The sequence below is a fragment of the Tamandua tetradactyla genome, chromosome X (genome assembly GCF_023851605.1).
Source record: "Tamandua tetradactyla isolate mTamTet1 chromosome X, mTamTet1.pri, whole genome shotgun sequence".
Lineage (NCBI taxonomy): Eukaryota > Metazoa > Chordata > Mammalia > Pilosa > Myrmecophagidae > Tamandua > Tamandua tetradactyla.
In genome coordinates, this window is record NC_135353.1 from 123,510,817 (window position 1) to 123,523,967 (window position 13,151).

Here is a 13,151-nt window from a genome sequence, read left to right on the forward strand (position 1 = left end):
ATCCATACGTAGAAAAATGAACCTTGACACATACCTCATACCTTACACAAAAATTAACTCAAAATGGATCTTAGACATAAATGTAAACCCCAAAACAAGAAAATTTCTAGGAGAATATGTGTGTGGGACTCTGGGTTTGGTAATAAGTTTTAGACACAACACCAAAAGAATGATCCACGAAAGAAAAAAATTAATAAAGTGGAGTCCATCAAATTTAAAATTTTTTGTTTTGTGAAAGACACCGTAAAGAAATGAAAATACAAGCTATAAATGGAGGGGATTATTTGTAAATCACAGAGCTAATAAAGGACTTATATAAAGAGCTCTTAAAACTCGACAATAGGAAAACGACCCAATTTTTAAAATAGGCAGAAAATCAGAACAGACACTTCACCAAAGATGTACAGCTGAAAAATATATGAAAAGACACTCAACATCACATGCCATTAGGGAAATGCATATTAAACAATGAGATACTACTACATACCTATTAGAATGACTAAAATATAACTGACAATACCAAATGCTGATGAGGATACACAGCAACAGGAACCCTCATTCACGGCTGATGGGAATGCAAAATGCTAGTGTCACTTTGGAAGGGAAGACAGTTTTGCAGTTTCTTATAAAGACTCAGTAATCCAACTCCTATGTATTTACCCAAATGAACTGAAAATTGTGTTTGCCCAAAAACCTATAAATTTTTACAGCAGTTTTACTTGTAATCGCCAAAAAATTTTAAGTAAACAAGTTGTCCTTCAATAGGTGAATGTAAAAAACTGTGGTGCATTCATACAACAGAATATTATTCAATGATATAAAGAAATAATTCGCATAACATGGATGAGTCTTAAATGTATGAAGCTAAATCAAAGAAGCAGACCAAAAGGCTAAAATGTCATATGATTCCATTCATATGATATTCTGGAAAAGGCAAGGCTATAGAGATAGAAAACAGATGAGTGGTGCCAGGGGGTTGGGGAAGGGAAGTGACTGACTACAAAGGGAAAGCACAGGAGAATTTTTAGGGTGATAGTGGTGGATGTATGAAGCTATGCATTTGTCAAAATCCACAGATCTTCAGAGCACAGAAAGTGAACGTAAATGTAATCAATTAAAAAAAAAATCAACCAGAGGTTGGGGAAATCCCAGGATAGAATGAAGAGTGTGACAAAATAATCGAACTGTATTACAAATGTATGTCATAAGCTCATTGAAGGGGTTGGGGGGAAAGGAACTGACCTAAGTAACTCTGGAAAACTATGATATTTTTTGAAACTATAAGGCTAAAGACAAAAGGAACTGTATATAAACACTGTACATTAGTTGAGGAAGTTGTTTCTTACCACGGTAAAGGTTAACAATTCAAAAACTATTATTTGCACAAGTATACGTTCATGTACACTGGGGCTGAATAAATAAGTAAACAGATGGCAGATGACGGGACTCAGGTTTCTTACTGAGTAAGAAGAGGTAAGTTACAGATAAGCAAGTATGGAAGGCTTGAATGAACCATGTGGTACCAGATTAGAGTGAGGAAATCAGTATGAATTCATATTTAGCTTAATATAGAGTCAGTACATACACATATATTTTCCAACTCTACTGAGAGGACCTAGAAGAAATGATGCCTCCCTCTATCCACACCATTGGATGGTCCTCTCCTTCAATGACTCTGGCCTTGGCCACAGAATTGCTTTGGACAATGGGACAACAGCAAATGTGACACAAGGAGACACTTGAAAAGTGCTTATACACTAGTGTCTAACATTGCTTGCTACTCTTTGAAACTAAGATTATCATGTCAACAAACCCAAACTAGTCTGCTGGAAATGTGAGACCACATGCAGTGGACATGAGCCATCCCAGCTTAGGGCCTCTTAGATCAAATAACCTGCCAACTACCAGATATATAGTGAGGCCATCCTAATTCATTCAGCCACTAGTTGACCACCCTCCCTACTTGACCACCAACACAAGACAGAGCCCAGACCAGAACTGCCTAGTCCACCCACAGAATCATGAGCCAAACAAAATGACTGTTTCAATCTAGTAATTTTCGGGGTATATTTTGTTTGCAGCAAAAGTCAACTACAGGTTACTTGAAAATAAACATGTTTGTGGCCCACTACATATCAGGAAAGAGAAGGGAACACTGGTTTTCCTCTCATGAAGTCTACTCTGTATGTAAGAATAGTTTCAAAAGAAAAATCTCTAATACCTGGATGAGAATAAATGAATACGTAAGTATTGAAAAATGCTTAAGTCTTGCCATATTCTCACAAATGCAGTCTGCCATCACAGATGGCACCAAAATTTTTTTTCCACTTAGTATTTGAAATATCTTTAACTTGATATATATAAACCAAAGTCTTGTACTCAAGAGTTTCACTTCTAACACTGAACAACTCAGGTTTCCAGGAATTACTTTTTCCTCAAATTCTTTTTCCATATTTGACAGGGCTCAGCAAAATCTGAAAGAACTCCCTTAATGAAGCCGAAAAAGCATTATATACATGAACTGAATTAAATCTCATTTTAGAAGCATTCTGCAGGACCAGCTTCTTCCAGAATCATAGCAACTCTTTTTCACCATGTTAATAATGGTGAGCAGTAGACATTGCTTAAAACCTACCTACACACTTGGGCCAGAAATTGCCTTTATTGGGTCACAAGGTAGGACCGAAGAGGAAATGACTTTTTTAAACCACTTCTGTTTAGGCCTCATTAGATGCCGTTCAAGATTAAACACACACACACACACACACACACACGTGCATGCATGTAGGTAGTGTGCATGGGTTCAGGAAAGGTGGAAAACATCTTCCAGCAGCATCCCAATGACCCTGGAATAAAACACAAGCTACTTAATGAGGTCCCACAAGGCCCTGTCAATCTATCCCTGCCTACCTCACCTCTCTTTCCCTAGGTCCTAGCCAAACCTCTGTGGATTCTTTCCACGTCTCTCTCCTGCCACAGTGCCCTCACAATAACTGCTGTTCCTGCTGCTTGGCAATCTCTTGTCTCTCCCTTTTAGCCTTGCTAAACCCTACTCACACCTCAGGCCCCAGGGCATCCTGCTGGTTTCCCTCACCTCTTACTTGCTGTGTGACCTTGGGCCAGTTACTTTTGCTTCACCTGTGTGAGCCTCAGACATCAGAGAGCTATCCTATGTAAAGCACTTAACACAGTGCTCAGCACACAGGAAACTGGTAGCAAATCATCCCTGCTGCTGTTGTTATTATTCCAAACGATCATCTCTACCATAACTCTTAGGACAATGGGCAGATATTTCTTGTTGGAAAAATAGAAATACCCTGTTGGTGTCCCACCTTAACAACTAATACCTTCAAGCTACGTCCACATAATCTCTATTTTTGCAAGGGAAGATGAAATGAACATTTACACAGCAACTATTAAGTACCAGGCTTTATGCAAAGCCCTTTATCTTCATCACCTCAATTCTCACAACCACCCCCTGAGAGATGGTTGTCACTTAGCAGTCGAGGAAACTCAGACACAAAGAGGTTAAGTAACTCGCCAAGATCAAGTGGTAGAGCCAGGATTAGAACCCAAGTTGGCATGAGTCCATAGTCTGGCTTCCCTAACTCATAAATCTTGTCATCTCAGAGAAGATGGATTAGACCAGTTTGAAACTGTTGTGCATCCCAGAAAAGCCATGTTCTTTAATCCTGATTTAATATTGTAGGGTGTAATCTTTTTGATTAAGTTGTTTCCATGGAGATGCATCTCCATCTATTCAAGCTGGGGTTGCTTACTGGAGTCCTTTAAGAGGGAACCATTTTGGAAAAAGCTTCAGAGCTGACACAGCCAGGGACTTTTCAATATGCAGATGTCACCATGCACCTTCCCACGAGATGCTAAGGAAGCCAGAACCTGGAGAGAGCCAAGGAAAGCCAAGAGATGAAACCCAGCTGTGGAGCAGCCAAGTGGTGAACCCCCATGGGAAACAGAGGGTGAAAGCAAGAGCCCAGAAGCAAGGGACCAGCAGATGCCAGTCAGGTGCCTTCCTAGCTGACAGAAGTGTTCCAGACAGCATCAGTCTTTCTTGAGTGAAGGTAACCTTTTGTTGGTGACTTAATTTGAACATTTTCATGGACTTAGAACTGTAAACTTGCAACTTAATAAGTTCCATTCCTGGTATATTGCTTTCCAGCAGCATTAACAAACTAAAACATGGATCTTCACATTTACATCCATCCCCAATGGCTCCCACATATTTGCTCTTCAGATGCTTTACCAGGCTAGTGTTCCCATCACTCCTGCTAAGAACTTTTTCAGCACAGCACCCTTCCCCCTGACTGTGATGGTAAATTTCCTCACCTCCTTTCCAGGGACTCTAAAATCTTAAGGGGATGGAGTATTGTTCACCTCTTATACCCCTAAAAAATAGGAGGCACTCAATCAATATGTTTGCTAAATGAATTTAAATGAAAATTGAAAATATATTATGGTTGCAAAATTGGGCAGTGAAGTAGATTTCCATAACACTATTAAAATGTGGCACAATTAGGAACCAGAGATTCCCCGTCATTTACAAATGTGTACTTTACAGCTATAGGTAGATATCACTCTACCTCTGGGGCTCTGCCTCACTGCCAATAGTCTGCTGTACCTGGTGGCTGCACCTGAGCCTTTCACAACAGGATGCCCTTGACACGTACTAATTTCTCAATAGTTACTTTCAAATGCTTGAGAAAAAGAAACAGAACAAATGATAAAGAATGGGAGCAGAATGTTAACAACTGGAAACCTTGGGTAAAGGGACTACAGTTCTTTGTACGATTCTTGCAACTGTTCTATAATTGTATGAAAACAAGTTTTTTTCTTTTATCTTAAAAATGATAAAAAGTTTCCCAGGCGATTTCAATGCACAAGGCCTAGTGTATTGGCCACTCTGGCACCATATTCTCATCAGCCATTCCAAAAAATACATTCCATTCCAAGCCTGAGTTTCCTTGCCTATCAGCCAATATCAGTGGAAAAAGGAGCTCCATGGGTAGCAGGTCAGAACGATGGCTCCTGGATTGGGGTAGAGATTAAGTGACTGTGTGAAAAATAGTCATGAACCCATAGGTGTCTCCTATCAGTCAAAACCCTACTAGCACCTCTTGACACCAGGCCTCTTACTTTCTTCAGTCTCCCATTCTTCTGAGTTCTTAGTTTTCTTTCCACAAGCCAGCTATGGGGTCAGGCAAGATCTTCTCAGACTCTTTCTTTCTTGCTGTCCCCCAAAACAAGCACAGAGGCAGTTTGATGGTATCTTAGCTTGCCAGGGCCGCTATGACAGATATTGTCAAACAGGTAAACTTAACAACAGGAATCATACTGTCTCATGGTTTGGGGGGCTAAAAGTCCAATATCAAGATTCTAGCATTGATTCCTTTCTCCAGGCATCTGTAACATTCCTGCAATTCTCTGTCACATGACAATCTCTCTCTCCTTTTGTCTACTCTTCTCATTTCTGCTGACTTCTGGTTTCTAATAACCTTTGGCTTCTTCCTATTGACTACGTTCAAATTTCCTTTCCTTATAAGGACAGTCATATGCATTAAGGCCCATCCTGATTCAATTTGGCCTCATCTAAATGGTATCTTTGAAGATCTTACTTCCAAATGAGTCTACACTTTAACTTCAAAGGTCCCCATAGGAATGTAGATAAAGACTTGTCTTTTGTGGGGTACATGATTCAATACCCAACAGACGGTAAGAGCTTTGCTGCTACTGTTCATGAACAGAGGGGAGGCAAAAATAACCATGGAGGAGTCACAAAGATTCAAGAAAATAGAAAACTCAGTGATAGTTAATATCCTGTAATGATCACTAGTTAACACCCTTTTGTTCATGAAGTTAGCATTCATCACGTCTACCCCACTCATCTTAGATCCTCCCCACCCCGTAACCCAAAACACTTCCACATTCCCAGTCACTATAAGTGGAATAACAAGGAGAAACTTGTGAACTGTCAAGTGCCCCCATATTAGACATTTCAGGAAAGCTCCAAATAGGTGTCACATAATACCCACTCCTCACCTAGTAAAGGTTATAGTAAATTATCCCCTAATAAGAGAGTTTCTTAATGTGTAATTCAGTATATGACCTTTATCTTCCTCAGCTACCATGTCATGTTAGCTCCATGAGGAGGTACATGGATTATGCCCTATGATAATGTTCAATCTCCTTTTTGGCCCTTATCTCTGCACCCTGGAATAAGACTTTTAAGGGTCTTTTGTAATGCCATGGTTTCAAGAACATCCGACCCCTTTTGCCACCTCCATCTCTCCTCAAAAAATGCATGCCCAGTTCCAACCAGACCTCATAGTAATGGACAAAAAGAAGAGATAGCTTTGTGTAGCTTAGGAAAGAAATGGGTCTTTATAGTTGGTACAACACAAGGGAGGGAAAAGATAAGCAGTGGATCATGCTCAGTCTACAAGCCTCCCATTTCAACATCCTTTGCTTTGTATTTTAACTCTTGCCAACCCACACTTCTCGACTATGATGAAAGCCCTGCACCATCACCTGTCCTGTTCCTGATAACGTCCTCTACAGTCCACAGGGTTAATCTCCTCTATAGAAGGTCATCAGAGGCTTCCCCAAGGTTGCTTCCAAGTCACTGCTGGCTCTCAGCTCATCACCAACACTTCAGGGAGGAGCTGGGAAGCCGTTTCTCCACTTTCCCCTACCTGTGATCAAGAAGGCATTTATTTCACATTGCCAAGACACTGCAACATGACTCACAAAAATGGGGAGAAAGAAAGCATGAATTCTAGAACCAGAGCTGCACCCCTGAGTATTCCAGAATTCATTGGACAGAGCATGAAGGAACTATTTCAAGGTGACAATATTGCATTAAAGGCTCTTCTATTTAGCAAACAAAACTATGAAGATCACAGTTGTAGAGAATGTGGCAATGATGGTAGCTAACATTTGATTGAGAACTTAATACGTGCTGGGCTTTAAGAAGTGCTTCCCTAAGATCTCATGTAATCCTCTCACCCCTTGAAGAGATGTATTAATCTTTTACAGTTTAAGTATTTAAGCTTAGACCCCATTTTAAATGAGAAAGAAAATATGTCACGAAGGTTGAATAGTCCTGGGCTAAAAAAAACTTTAAAAACGCACCTATTCTCACTTACGCAGAGTAATCACATGATGCTACAAAAGCATGAGAACTACAATATTCAAGGGGTGCAAAAGCTGGGATTCACATTTCCATTGTTTACAGATCTTATTAAAGTATTAAACTAAATAAAAACTCCAATACTTTACTCAGGCGGACTCCTCTCTTAACAACTCTCCCCTTTCCCGGCTGACAAGAAGTGGCTGCAGGGAAGATATTTAAGACCTAACTACTCTGAGAAAGTGGATTCTCAGGCTGCTTAAACTAAGCCAAGATGTTGTGCAATCATTTTTTACCTAAATTATTTTTCATTAATTTCAAGAGTTTACAGAGAAGCAGACAGCTATCTGTATCAGACTGAGTACAGGGAATGAGATCACTTTTCCCTCCTGGCCACTGGAATCATCATCAACACGGTTTTACAATGAGGGCGGGGGCGGATCTCAGCCTCAGCTTCAGCTTCATAAACGGATCTCACAATAAAAATAATAACAAAATCTCACGCATACCTGAGACCATGGATTTCCTTTCAACTTAAAATGTCAGAGTAGCTCCCACTAAACAAGTTTCTTGCCTAGGAGCTACATGCCCCAGGGCTACCCGACGATATCAACTTTTAAACAGGCCTTCACAGAACCACCAGTGGTCACTCATTCGAGATCCCGCCCCTTTTTCCTCCTCACAAATAATAAACGCAGGTTATCCTGTGCAATTTAAAGTCAGACTTCCCGAAGCAGCGTTTTTGAAAAGCAGGAGAAAAAGACTGGAGAGAGCCAAATCAATCTATCTCTACACACACATACACAGATTGCCCCCAAGGCGTAGGGACTAAAACCAAGTTGATGGCTTAAGAAAAAAGTTAACTTTGCCGTGCCCAGACAAGGGAGAAATTTCTGGTAAGAGTTGGAAAGCCCTCAGGATTTTCCCATTCCCACGACCGCCCAGCACTCGGCGGCAGCCGACTGGCAGCGTCCGAACAATGACCTGAGGGGGAGGGAAAGTTCGCGAGCCCGCGGGGTGCCCGCCCTCGCGCTCGGTGGGCACTGGGGCCCACCAGCGGCCTCGCTGCTCCCCGGCACCACTGGTCTTCCCCTCTCTAGGCATTCGGTTCTTCCCGCCCCCCACATTCACCTCAGTATCTAACCAGCCAGGGCACGCCCTCTCTCCTCAGAGCATCCCGCCCCAGGCGGCCCGCGGAGCAGATCCGTGCAGCCGCGGATTTGACCCCGCAAACCTCAAAACCCAGCAGAGGACCGGGGCGGGGAAGCACCGGGAAGAAGCACCTGAGAAAACAGCCGCAATAGTTATGGCGCTCAATTCCTGCCCGGTTGGAGCCAAGACAGGCTGCCGACCTCGAGCGTCCGCCCTCCGCGTCCCCCGCGCGGGCCACCAGGCACTGCCTAGCCCGGGAAAGACCTCCGGGAATCCAACTCTGCCCACTCACGCTCTCGGGCGAGGGCGCCGGGCACGCGGGAGGGGACTGCGGTGTGGGGCCGAAGCGGCCCGAAACGTAGCGAGGCAGGGCTGGGACGTTGCGCCCGCGCCGCCCGCTGCGACTCCCTGAGGCCACCGCTCCCTCTGTCGGCGCGACGCCCCGCAACCCTGCTAGCCCCGCAGCTGGCCTCGGTGGCGCCTACCTTCGCTCAGCGGGGTCGCGGCTCCTTCCCGTCTCCACGGTAGGGCCCGGCAATGTGCCGGGCGAGTCTGGTAGGGATGGTAACCGCCCCCCTACCCGCTTGCTTTCTTCTCTCTCCTCCCTCGCACCTGCCCCCAATCCCTCCCTACCCCCGCCCCTCAGCCCCGGCCGCCTGATCCGCTAGGGCCAGCCCCCCGCAACTCAACTCCCGCCCTCGGCCCTCGTCAACCCGGCCCGTCAGGCCTCAGCGCTGGGCAGCTTGCGGTTGGGCGACGGTGGCGGCGGCCGAGGCGGCGCGCAGCACTATTGTATTCCTGACACTGTGCGCTCCCACGCTCCGCCTCTTCCCCTTCCTTCCTCCTCCCACCCCCCACCGGCCGCGCTTGCCCTCCCCAACAGGCTCCCTACCGTCTCCTGGCCGCGCGCTCTTCTGGCGGGCGGGCGCCGTCGCCTGCGCAGAGGGTCTCAAAGCTCCGCCCACCCAACGCTCCTGCACTCGCGACACTTGTCCTTCAGGTGGGTTCTTCACCCCTCCTGCTGGGCGTGCTGCTTCGGGGAGGAGCTCCAGCCAGACTAAAAGCCAGAGGGGACGAGGTGGAGGTGACTTGGCTGTGTTGAAATACAAGCTAAACTCTTTGTGGCCCCTTCTAACTCTAAAGTTCTGTAAGTGGAACTCTCATAGCTCAAAGTCGTGATCAGCCGCCATTGATTTAGGTTATTTGTACTTTAATTAGCTATAATAACAAAATCATAATGGCTGTTAACAGACTTCATTTATCCCATTGCAGGCACTAATGATTTATGGTGTTGTGTGGCTTTTTGTGTGTCTGCTTGGCAAGACTGTAACCTCAAATTATTCATTCCAACACTGATCTAGGTGTTATTGTAAAGGTATTTGGCAGATATAATTAAAGCACTTAATCAGACGAATTAAAGTTAGATTATCCGGAATGATCTGGGTGAGCCTGACTGAATCAGTTGGAAGGCCTTAAAAGCAAGGCTGACATTTCAGAGAATATTGGAGAGAAATTCCGCCGTATGCTGAACAGCTTTGGCCTGTGCCCGTGGGTTCTAGCCTGCTCACGATCTCTCCTATCTGACCGATGGACTACTCTACAGATTTTGGATTTGCTTAATCAGCCCCCACTATACTTTGAGCCAATAGTTTGTAATAAATGCATACATTTATACATAAAAACATTAATGCATTGTATATAAAACCTATGTATTTTTGCTTCTCTGGTTAAATGCAGACATACAGATGTTTCAACAACCAATCTTTTAAATTTACCTATCTGGGTTTGGAAGTATACCATGTGCAGTTGCAATGAACTCATATAGCCATTTTCCCATTTGCATTTCTAGGATAAACAATAATATAGGCTCTTTGATATTTTGTTTGTTTTCCATATTAAAGACAAAAGTGTTTCATGATATACAAAAGTGTAAGTTGTAAAATACTTCAGACTTAACCTCATTCTATTGTACTTATTTTGAAATAATTACATATTTACAGGAAGTTGCAAAAAATACTACACAGAGGTCCTTTGAACATTTTATCCAATTTCCCCCAATGGTGACATCTTACATAACTATAGTACAATATCAAAACCAGGATATTGACATTGGTACAATCCAAAGAACTTATTCAGATTTCACCAGTTTTACATGCACTTATTTCTGTATTTGTGTATATAGTTCTATGTATGTGTTCTCACATATATAGATTCGTATAACCACCACAATCAACTGTCCCTCCACCACAAAGTTTCCTCCTGCAGTCCCTTCGTAATCACAGTCACCCTCTTCCCTCCTTCTAACCCCTGGCAATCCATAACATATTCTCCATCTCTATGGAACAACATTACATAAATGGAATCATACACTATATAAACTTTTAAGATTAGTTGTTGTCCCTCAGCAATAGTCACTTGAGATCACCCAAATTATTGCATATATCAGTAGTTCATTCATTTTTATTGCTGAGTAATATTCCATACTATGAATATACCATAATTTGTTTAACCATTCATCCTTTGAAGGACATTTAGGTTGTTTCCAACTTTTGGCTATTAAGAATAAAGCTGCTATAAACATTCATATAGAGGTTTTTGTGTGAGCTTAAGTTTCCATTTCTCCAGGGCATATACCCAAGGATATAATAGCTAGGTCATATGGTAGCTATGTATTTAGTGATACCCAAGGATGTAATGGCTAGGTAATATGGTAGCTATATGTTTAGTGTTAAACTAGCATAAGAAGCTGCTAAATTATTTTCCAGACTGGATGTACCATTTTACATTTCTACCAGCAATGCATTAGAGATCCAGTTATTTTACATCTTTGTCAGTATTTGATATTATCACTATATTTTTATTTTAACCATTTAATAGATGTGTAGTGATATCTCATTGTGGTCTTAAATTGCATTTCCCTAATGGCTAATGATATTGAACATCTTTATTTATGTTTATTTGCATCTGTATATCCTCTTTGAGAAAATGTCTGTTCGTGCCTTTTGCCCATTTTCTAATTGGATTATTTGGTTTTTACTGTTACATTTTGAGAATTCTTTATATATCCTCAATACAAATCTTCTGTCAGATAAGTGATTTGTGAATATTTTTTCCCACTGTGTAGCTGGTCCTTTCATCCTTTCAACAAGTATTTTGCAGACCAAAAGTTTTTAACTTTGATGAAGTCCAATTTATCAATTTTTACATTTATGCGTTGTACTTTTGGTAGCAAGTCTAAGAAATCTTTGCCTAGCCCAAGTCTGGAAGATTTTATCTTATGTGTAGTTTTACATTTTACATGATTCATTTTTAAAATTTAATTTTTGAATAAAATGTGAACATAAGGTCAAGGTTCACATTTTTAGCTGTGGGTGTCTGATGACTCCAATATCATTTGTTAAAATTACTATCTTTCCTCCATTGAATTTCTTTTGTACCTTTATAAACATCAGCTGGGCATATTTGTGTTTGCCTATTTCTGCATTCTCTATTCTGTTTCACAGATCTATGTGTCTGTCTCTCTGTGAATAGCAGAGTCTTGAATAGCATAGCTATAAAGTAAGCCTTAATATAGGTAGAATGATTCCCACCACTTTATTCCTTTTCAGAATTGTTTTAGCCATTCAAGGTCATTTGCCTATCCATATAAGTTTTGGATAAAGCTTGTCTATACCTACAAAACATCTTTCTGTGATTTTGTTAGGAACTGTGTTAAACCTATAGATCAATTTGGGGGCAACTGACTTCTTTACTATATTGAGTCTTTGAATCCATGAATGTGATATATCTCTCCATTTATTTAGATCTTTGAATTCTTTCATCAGCATTTTGGAATTTTCAACATACAGAACCTGTACATGTTTTGTTAAGTGTACATGTAAGTATTTCATTTTCTTTAGCACAATTTAAATGATATTGTGTTTTTAATTTCAACTTCACGTTCCTTGTTCATTATTAGTATATAGAATTGCTTTCAATTTTTTGTATTACTCTTTTATCCTATGATCTTGGTGAACTCAGTTATTGGTTGTAGGCGTTTTCTACTTAGACAATCGTAGTCTGTGAAAATAGGGACAGTTTTATGTCTTTCTTTTCAATCTGTATGCCTTATGTTTCCTTTTGTTGCCTTATTATGCTGGCTATAACTTTCTGTACTATGTTGGATAAGAGTGATGAGAGTGGACATCCTTGCCCTGCTCCTGATCTTAGGGGGAAAGCGTTCAGTCTTTCACCATTAAATATGATATTAGCTGTAGGATTTTTGTAGATGCTCTTTATCAAGTTGAGAAAGCACCCAATATTCCTAGAATGCTGAGAGTTTTTATCATGAATGAGTGCTGAAATTTGTCAAAAGCTTTTTCTGCATTTATCAATATAATCATATATAATTTTTCTTGTTTAGCTTGTGGCTATGGTAGGTAGCATTTATTGAACATTGATTTTTGAACCAACCTTGCATACCCAGAATAAACCCCACTTGGCCATTGTGTAATTCCTTTTATACCTTGCTGACTTCTACATCGCTAATATTTTGTTGCAGATTTTTATGTCGAAGTTCATGAGAAATAAAAGTCTGTGGCTGTTTTTGTTTTTGTTTTCTGTACTATTTTGGTCTGATTTTGGTATTAAGATAATTCTGGCCTCATAACATGAGTTGGGAAGTTGCACAGAAAAGAGTTCACATAGCAGGCCCTTGGCTGGTATCTGGGCACTTGGATTTCAGGAGGGTTTGCACCATTCCCTGAACGGATAAGAGTGGCTCGCTGTGCCTAAATTATTTGTGCAAATAGTATGGTTTATGCTGAATGGCTGCTTTCCTTCTGGGAGTCTGAAATTTTGGTAAATGCTAGGCAGA

At 41.5% G+C, this 13,151-nt stretch overlaps 1 protein-coding gene across 3 annotated transcripts in view; it reads right to left on the minus strand.

Moving 5' to 3' along the window:
* The window catches only part of JADE3 (jade family PHD finger 3), a 260,292-nt gene extending 251,061 nt beyond the window's left edge, over positions 1 to 9,231 (minus strand). For 2 of the 3 annotated variants that reach the window (XM_077145600.1, XM_077145601.1), the window contains exon 1: positions 8,782 to 9,083. The gene's annotated coding sequence lies outside the window, so the exon portion shown is untranslated. Of the gene's footprint in view, positions 1 to 8,781; positions 9,084 to 9,188 lie in introns of those variants that run through there. The other variant, XM_077145602.1, reaches the window with a different exon arrangement.
* Between the last annotated feature and the right edge of the window lie 3,920 nt (positions 9,232 to 13,151).